The following is a 9214-nucleotide window of genomic DNA, read 5'->3' on the forward strand; positions in this document are numbered from 1 at the left end:
CTCCCCATTAGTCACCCCATTACTACCACTCACCCCACTCCTCATACAATATCATGGCTCTGTCTCATACTCACCCTCTGGTGCATCTCTTTCACGGTCAGCCGCATCCAAACCAATGCAATCATCAGTTAGCCACGTCGCCATCACTCACTCACGCGTCTGTACTTTCTCCCAATTGGAGAAGAGAGCTCAGAATGCACGGGAGAGGGTGAGAACCAGAGGGGGGCCGCAAGAAATCGTCGCCCTCACAGATGCGGAGCAGGAGGCGCTGGAGCTGAGCCGCACCCTCGAGTGCCTGTCCATCGGGGACGCAGAGACTGGCACCTGACAAACGTCTGGTGACACAACTTTAACATTCATCACATACAATATGAATTGATAGTAACAATGCTTGCCATCTTCAGCACCTCAGTATGTTCATTGCTGTTTGTAGGACCTTGCTGTGCGCAAATTGGCTGCTTTGTTTCCTACTTTACAACAGTGACTGCATTTCAAAAGTACTTCATTGGCTGTAAAACACTTTGGGATGTCCTGAGGTCGTGAAAGGCGCTATATAAATGCAAGTTGTTTCTTTCTGTTTATATAGGCCTTGGGTTCCAACGTACAACAATTTCTCTTCAACATATTCCATTGGATGGAGAGAGCCTACCACAAGGCTTCATGAACTTCATTGCTAGACAGAGGTCTGCTCCCACACAAATCACTGCACATGGATGACTCAGTGGCAGGAACATGGCTAGAGTGAGCATGGATGAAGCTGCTGTTTCTTAGGGCATTGCTACATCTGGCTCATCAAGATTTCACTTCTCAAATAACAGTAGATGTACCAAAGAATGGGCAGGACCAGGCAACTACCACAGTAACAAATGTAGCAGAGCCAATTGCAGGGCCACTTCATGACCCTGCACAAGGACGTATAGGGCTATCTCAATTATAAGTGGCTCCCTAACTAGAGTGGCAGGGGGATGGGAACCTGAGCGGGGAGTCAGAAGGGAATAAAGTTGAGAGCAGCAAGAGAGGGGAAGACCCAGGGGAAATCTACAATACAAATAGTACAAACAGTTGTTCAAGAACAAGTGAAAGGGAAAAGCGTAGAGCAGTGGAAAGAAAGTGTACTTTAGGCACGACAGATAAAATGAAAACTAGAAGGCGTAAGGCGATTAACCCAGCATCAAAGCTGTGGCAGGGGGTTGGGAACCTGAGCAGAGAGACAGAGGAAAGCGTGTCAGGAAGGGACAGAAGGTATGGAGTAAAAGGTAAAGTGTTAAAAAAGGAAAAAGCAGGAACTAAGTGTCACAAAACATATTTGTAAGTTCTTTATCTGAATGCACGTAGCATTCGTAAAAAAATGGACGAGTTAACGGCACAAATAACTACGTATGGGTATGATCTTGTGGCCATTACAGAAACATGGCTGCAGGGTGACAACGACTGGGAATTAAATATGCCAGGGTATTTAACAATCAGGAAGGACAGGCAGGAAGGAAGGGGAGGTGGGGTGGCTATGTTAATAAGGGAAGGAATCACTGTAATACAGAGAAAAGATATTGGGACAAAGGATCAGGATAATGAAACAGTTTGGGTAGAGATAAGGAATAATAAGGGGGAAAAAACACTAGTGGGCGTAGTATATAGGCCTCCAAATAGTCGCAATTCTGCTGGAAGAAGTATTAATCAGGAAATAGTCGGGGCATGTAATAAGGGAACAGCTATAATGATGGGGGATTTTAACTATCATATTAACTGGACAAATCAAATTGGGCAGGGCAGCCTTGAGGAAGAGTTTATTGAGTGTATTCGGGATGGATTTCATGAGCAGTATGTAACTGATCCTACAAGGGGGCAAGCAACCTTGGACCTGGTCCTGTGTAATGAGCCAGGATTAATTAATAATGTCCTAGTTAAGGATCCCCTTGGAACGAGTGACCATAACATGGTTACATTCCATATCCAATTAGAGGGTGAGAAGGTTGGTTCTCAAACAAGCTTACGGAGCTTGAATAAAGGAGACTATGATGGTATGAGAGCGGAATTGATTAAAGTGGACTGGGAAAATAGTTTAAAGGGTAAGACGGTACATGAACAGTGGTGTTCATTTAAGGAGTTATTTTACAACTTTCAAAAAATATATTCCACTGAGGAAAAAAGGGTGTAAAAGAAATGACAGCCATCCGTGGCTAAGTAAAGAAATTAAGGATAGTATCCGACTAAAAACAAGGACATATAAGGTAGCCAAACTTAGTGGGAGGATAGAAGATTGGGGAGTCTTCAAAAGACAGCAAAAAGTAACTAAACGATTGATTAAGAAAGGGAAGATAGATTATGAAAAGAAATTAGCAAAAAATATAAAAACAGATAGCAAGAGTTTCTACAGTTATATAAAAAGAAAAAGGGTGGCTAAGGCAAACATAGGTCCCTTAGAGGATGAGACCGGGAAATTAATGGTGGGAAACATGGAGATGGCAAAAATGCTGAACAAATATTTTGTTTCAGTCTTTACGGTAGAGGACACTAAGAATATCCCAACACTGGACAAACGGGGGCTCTCGGGGGGGAGGAGCTAAATACGATTAAAATCACTAAGGAATTGGTACTCAGTAAATTAATGGGACTCAAGGCGGATAAATCCCCTGGACCTGATGGTTTACATCCTCGGGTCTTGAGGGAAGTGGCAGTAGGGATTGTGGATGCTTTGGTAATAATTTTCCAAAATTCTCTGGACTCGGCAAAGGTCCCGGCAGATTGGAAAACTGCTAATGTAACACCCTTATTTAAAAAGGGTAGTAGGCAGAAGGCTGGAAATTATAGACCAGTTAGCCTAACATCTGTGGTGGGTAAAATTTTGGAGTCTATTATTAAGGAGACAGTAGCGGAACATTTGGATAAAGATAATTTAATAGGACAAAGTCAGCATGGCTTTACGAAGGGGAAGTCATATCTGACAAATTTGCTTGAGTTCTTTGAGAACATAACGTACAGGGTGGATAAAGGGGAACCAGTGGACGTAGTGTATTTAGACTTCCAGAAGGCATTCAACAAGGTGCCACATAAAAGATTATTGCTCAAGATAAAGAATCACTGGATTGGGGGTAATATTCTGGCATGGGTGGAGGATTGGTTATCTAACAGGAAGCAGAGAGTTGGGATAAATAGTACATTCTCGGACTGGCAACCAGTAGCCAGTGGTGCTCCGCAGGGGTCGGTGCTGGGTCCCCAACTCTTTACAATCTATATTAACAATTTGGAGGAGGGGACCGAGTGTAACATATCAAAGTTTGCGGATGATACAAAGATGGGAGGGAAAGTGGAGAGTGAGGAGGACATAAAAAACCGACAAGGGGATATAGACAGGCTGGGTGAGTGGGCAGAGATTTGGCAGATGCAATACAATATTGGAAAATGTGAGGTTATGCACTTTGGGAGGAAAAATCGGGGAGAGCAAGTTATTGGGCTCGAATTTAGCAGGCCTGCGGGTTCCCAGCGGGTGGTCCTCCGGGAGCGTGGAAAACGCGGACGGGTAATTGTGTGCGTCCCCCACGCGATCGCGGGATAATTGGACCCATTAAGGCCTGCTTCCGGGTTCTGCACTCCCCAGCTGCGTGCCGGCCGGCTGCGCATGCGCAGTACCGTCGACGCGATGTAGGAGCTCCAGTTAAAGGGGCAGTCTCCCAAAGCCCCTCCTGCTGCAAGCAAGAGGTCTGGGAGAATGGCTCAACAAAGGGGAAAGGCTGCGCCCCGTTTTTCAGATCTGGCACTGCAGCTGATGCTGGAGGGCGTGAGGAGGAGGAGGGAAACACTCTTCCCTGAGGATGGGCGCAAGTTCCCTGCCGCCGCAACCAGGAAGGCATGGGCAGAGGTGGCGGCGGAGGTGAGCAGCAGGGGCAACACCCCAAGGACTTGGGAGCAGTGCCGTAAGCGCTTCAATGACCTGACTAGGTCTGGCAAGGTGAGTACACCAACGCACCCTCCCACATCCCGTCCCCACCATCACGCCAAGCAGATCACAACCCCCTCCTGCACAGCCACCACTGCGCTCCATCAGCAATCCTCACAGCCACTCATTCACCATCCTCGCCGTGCACGCAAGTACCCACCGTCCCTGACCCCACCCGAACACTACCACACACCCCAATCCCCATGCAATGGGATGGGCACGTGGCCCACACTTCCTCCCATCCGTTCCGCGCCACGCTCAACCCAACCACACCGATGCTCGATGCGTCTCACGATGCAAGACGCACCCACTCACACATCTGTGTTTTGCCTTCACAGGAGAAGAGGAGCAAGAACAACCGCGAAAGGGCACGCACCGGAGGTGGGCCGCCGCAAGTGGTGGAGCTCACCGACGCAGAGGTGGAGGCGCTCGACCTCGCCCGCACGCGACATTGCCTGTCGGTGGCCGATGGCGAGTGTGTCGCTGCCGAAACGGCCGGTAAGGGAAAGCTGACACTCAACACCCATGATCGCGAGTGACCGTATCATCACCTGCCATCAGGCGCACTGTCAAGTTGGTCCACATGCTCAAAGTGCCCTCTGTTCTCTTGCAGGTCCGTCTTTGGATCAAGCGAGCGTGGAGGGCGATTCCTCAGAGGACATGGCGGTCTCTGAGGGTGCATCGTCACATCAGAGCCAACCATCCACCAGCGCAGAGACACGCACCTCGGTGGGTCCCCCTCGCCAACTAGTTGGGGTAGCACTTGGTGAGTCACTGCGCACGAGTGAGCATGAGCAGACCCTGGTGGCAGGGGCAGCCGCGGAGGGTCCGCGACGGAGGGAGCACTCATCTCCAGGCTCTGCTCAGCCGGACCCAGATGCTGAACCCAGGGGGCCACCAGAGAAAAGGAGAGTCGTCGAGGGCCACCAGCTAATTGCTGAGGTGCTGGCAGAGGTGCCGCGCGCATTGTCCACAATAGCGCAGGCGATGGAGGAGTCCACCTCCTGCATGTGGGCATTGGTGGAGCAGGCACAGGAGGGTACCGGCGACACAGTGTCGCGGGTAGGTGCGGGACTGTCTGCGGTGGAGGACAGGCTGGCCTCCCTCGAGCGTCACGCACAGCTCCACTTCGAGTCCTTGCAGGCCCTGACAACGTCTGTACGGATTCAGGGTGAGCAACATTCCGACGCCACCAACAGGCTGAGGGATACACTAGGGGTGGCCTTGCAAGGCCTCACACATGCCATCCAAACTGCCGTCCAGCAGGGTGGAAGGGGTGATGTGGGCCGAGGCCAAGAGAGGGATGATGGTGACCGGGGACATGGAAGCGGGGACGCCTCTCAAGGCGTCCCCACGTCCCACCCGTCGCCCACCTCTCAACCAGCACCCGCAATGGTGCCTCCTCTCCAGGTGGCCGAGTCTGCCCCTGCCCCGGTGCAGGAGGAGCAGTCTGTGGAGGTGCCCGCACGGGCACCGAAACCCAGGGGCCGTCCGCCAAAAGCATCTACCCGGTCAAGGCAAGAAGACGAGCAACCTGCCACTACCTCTGCTGGAGCCACAGGGGTAGCACCACGTAGGGGTTCCCGGAGAAGAATTCCAAAGGCGTTATAATCACAAAGGGAATACACCAGGGTGTTTATTATTTTGTACTTTGTTTCTTAAATGATGTCACATTCCAGATATTAAATAGTCTATTCTCACCACTCCTGCCACCTCTCGTCCATTCTTCCGCGGCTTGTGCAGTAGTTGCGTTCCGTGGAGGCCATCATGACGGCGAACACCTGCTGCCACCCATTGGGCACACTGCTGTGGGTGCAGGATTACTGGCAGCACTCTTTAGTGGAGGGGGCTGGTATGGCCGCTCGCCTGTGTAGGTGAGGAGATGCGAGCGCCTCGCAGTGTGTGACTCTAGGAGAACCGTTGACGTATGAGTGCGTCCCTGGCCCGGCGACCATCCCGGTGAGTCGCGGCTCGGCGCATGGGTCGTCCAACATCCTCGGGCGCGTCCTCCTCCTCCGCCTCCTCCTCCTCCGCCTCCTCCTCCTCCTCCTCCTCCTCGCCCTCGCCTCCCTCAATGTGGGTGGCGGGTGTGGATGGGGCCTCCTCCAGCGGCACCCCTCTCTGTTGGGCCATGTTGTGCAGGGCACAGCAGACAACTATGATTCGTCCCACTCTGAATGGTGTGTATTGGAGCGCTCCCCCAGAACGATCAAGGCACCTGAAGCGCATCTTGAGAAGCCCTATGGTCTGCTCAATTGTAGACCTGGTAGCAGTGTGGCTGTCATTGTACCGACGCTCCGGCTCGGTGATGGGGTTCCTCAGAGGTGTCATGAGCCACGTGTGGAGGGGATACCCCTTGTCGCCGAGGAGCCAGCCGTTGCCGGCGTTGGGTGCCTGCAGGATGGGCGGGACGGCGGACTCCCTGAGGACGAAGGCATCGTGGCAGCTGCCAGGGTATCTGGCGCACACGTGTAGGAATCTCTGGCGGTGGTCACAGATGAGCTGGGCGTTCATGGAGTGATACCCCTTCCTGTTGATGAACAGCCCTGGCTCATGCGGAGGTGCCCGTATTGCGATGTGGGTGCAGTCGATTACACCCTGCACCCGTGGGAAGCCGGCCATGGCATGGAATCCAACCGCCCTCTCCATCTGGCTGCGCTCGTCCATGGCGAAGTTGATGTAGTGGGAGGCCCTGCGGAACAACCCATCGGTGACCTGCCTTATGCACTTGTGTGCAGAGGACTGACAGACCCCGGTGATGTCCCCGGTGGCACCCTGGAAGGAACCGGATGCGAAGAAGTTGAGGGCAGTGGTGACTTTGACGGCGACAGGTAAGAAGATGCTGCTTGGTCCATCAGGGAGCAGCTCGTCGTTAAGGAGGCTGCAGATGTCGGCGACTACCTGGCGATTGACTCTGAGCCTCCGTATGCACTGCTCCTCGGAGAGGTCCATGAAGCTGAGCCTCGCTCTGTACACCCTGTGCGGAGGGTAGTGCCTCCTGCGACGCATCTCTCTCTGTGGTTGCCCTCCCTCCTGCTGTGCAGGTGGGTGTGCCGCAGCACCGTGTTGGGGGGCCCCACCTCTCCGAGGCGGACGGCGTGGACTGCGAGGCTGCTGGGGCTGGTCATCCTGTTCGTCCTCCGACGATGTCAACGCACCACCCATCTGGCAGGTGTTGGTCTGAGGGGTTGTGCAGGGTAGGTGGGTGGGTCCTCGGACTGGGGCTGCGGTTTCGTGTCGGTCTGTCCTCTGGCTTGGCGGGGGTTGGTGGAGGGCAGGGGTTGCCCTATGTGACGCGGTGGCCTCCTGCGTGGGTGAGGGCGCTCCCCCGTGGAGCGCACCTTGGCACCTGCCACAGGCTGCTGGCTGCAACACGCCTGGTTTGAAGGGTCCTGTTTCCCCCAGTGTGGGAAACTGACTGCTTTGAACGTAAAATCCCACACTTCCTCTTTTGACAGCTGCTTCAGCTCATTAACTGACCACAACGAGCAAGTTAAGTACACTCAAGTGGAACCCCGCTGGCTTTAATTGCCTGCGGGATTCCCACCAGCGGGGCTTGCGCGCGCAGCCCCGCACGTCAGCGCGGTACCCGGAAGTGGCCGGGATTTCGTCCGAATCCGGTCACGTGATCGGAGATCGGGATTTTCGGGGCCCCCCCGCTGGAAACCCGCAGGTAACCCGACCCTAAAATCGAGCCCATTATCTTAATGGCGAGAAACTGGAAAGTACTGCAGTACAAAGGGATCTGGGGGTCCTAGTGCAAGAAAATCAAAAAGTTAGTATGCAGGTGCAGCAGGTGATCAAGAAGGCCAACGGAATGTTGGCTTTTATTGCTAGGGGGATAGAATATAAAAACAGGGAGGTATTGCTGCAGTTATATCAGGTATTGGTGAGACCGCACCTGGAATACTGCATACAGTTTTGGTGTCCATACTTAAGAAAAGACATACTTGCTCTCGAGGCAGTACAAAGAAGGTTCACTCGGTTAATCCCGGGGATGAGGGTGCGGACATTTGAGGAGAGGTTGAGTAGATTGGGACTCGACTCATTGGAGTTCAGAAGAATGAGAGGCGATCTTATTGAAACGTATAAGATTGTGAAGGGGCTTGATCGGGTGGATGCGGTAAGGATGTTCCCAAGGATGGGTGAAACTAGAACGAGGGGGCATAATCTTAGAATAAGGGGCTGCTCTTTCAAAACTGAGATGAGGAGAAACTTCTTCACTCAGAGGGTAGTAGGTCTGTGGAATTTGCAACTCCAGGAAGCTGTGGAAGCTACATCATTAAATAAATCTAAAACAGAAATAGACAGTTTCCTAGAAGTAAAGGGAATTAGGGGTTACGGGGAGCGGGCAGGAAATTGGACATGAATTTAGATTTGAGGTTAGGATCAGATCAGCCATGATCTTATTGAATGGCGGAGCAGGCTCGAGGGGCCGATTGGCCCACTCCTGCTCCTATTTCTTATGTTCTTATGTTCTTATGACCCATCGGGAGAAGCAATTGCAACATCATGAGGGACCATCAAAAAGCCATCAAAGATTCTTAAGGACTTTGTAAGAACTGTTTAAACAGACATGAAGTGTTTTTTTTAAAGTGACTAAGACCATTGAAGTGGAAACTCAACCTCTCTCTCTCTCTCTCTCTGGTTCTTGCTGGCGCTTGTGTGTTGCTTGTCTTGTTCTGCCTGTCTCTGGAAGGAATAGCAGCTTCCAGTTCAACAAGGCGAGGGGGCAACAGGAAAACAGTTCGACAGGGAAGGTCAGCAGCTTTTGAAGCAGGCCGATACACAAAAAGAAACCAGAGCACCAGCCCCAGTGACCATCAGACACCTCGCGGCAACAAGGGCCTTACGAAACAACCAACCGAATATTGCCACCAACCAACCGGGTAATATTGGGCCACCATGGTACGGCTAACAGCGCTCAACGTTATTGATGCGCAAATCGCACAGTAACTTCAGGGAAGGGCAGATATGTGGTTAAACACGAAAATCTGGAAGCTGCTGTCTGAGATGTGTCACTCCACCATTAGCTTCACGAAATGGCATCTCGCTGTCTGACTCACCATTGCAATGCATTGAACGGTATGAAATTCCTGTACTTGCACAATAGATGCCAACTGAACACACCACAAAAATTTAGGGCTTGTCCATTTCAGTCTAATTTTTCTTTTTAATCGTTCATGGGATGTGGGCGTCGCTGGCGAGGCCAGCATTTATTGCCCATCCCTAATTGCCCTTGAGAAGGTGGTGGTGAGCCGCATTCTTGAACCACTGCAG

This window comes from Heptranchias perlo, chromosome 5 (genome assembly GCF_035084215.1).
Source record: "Heptranchias perlo isolate sHepPer1 chromosome 5, sHepPer1.hap1, whole genome shotgun sequence".
NCBI lineage: Eukaryota > Metazoa > Chordata > Chondrichthyes > Hexanchiformes > Hexanchidae > Heptranchias > Heptranchias perlo.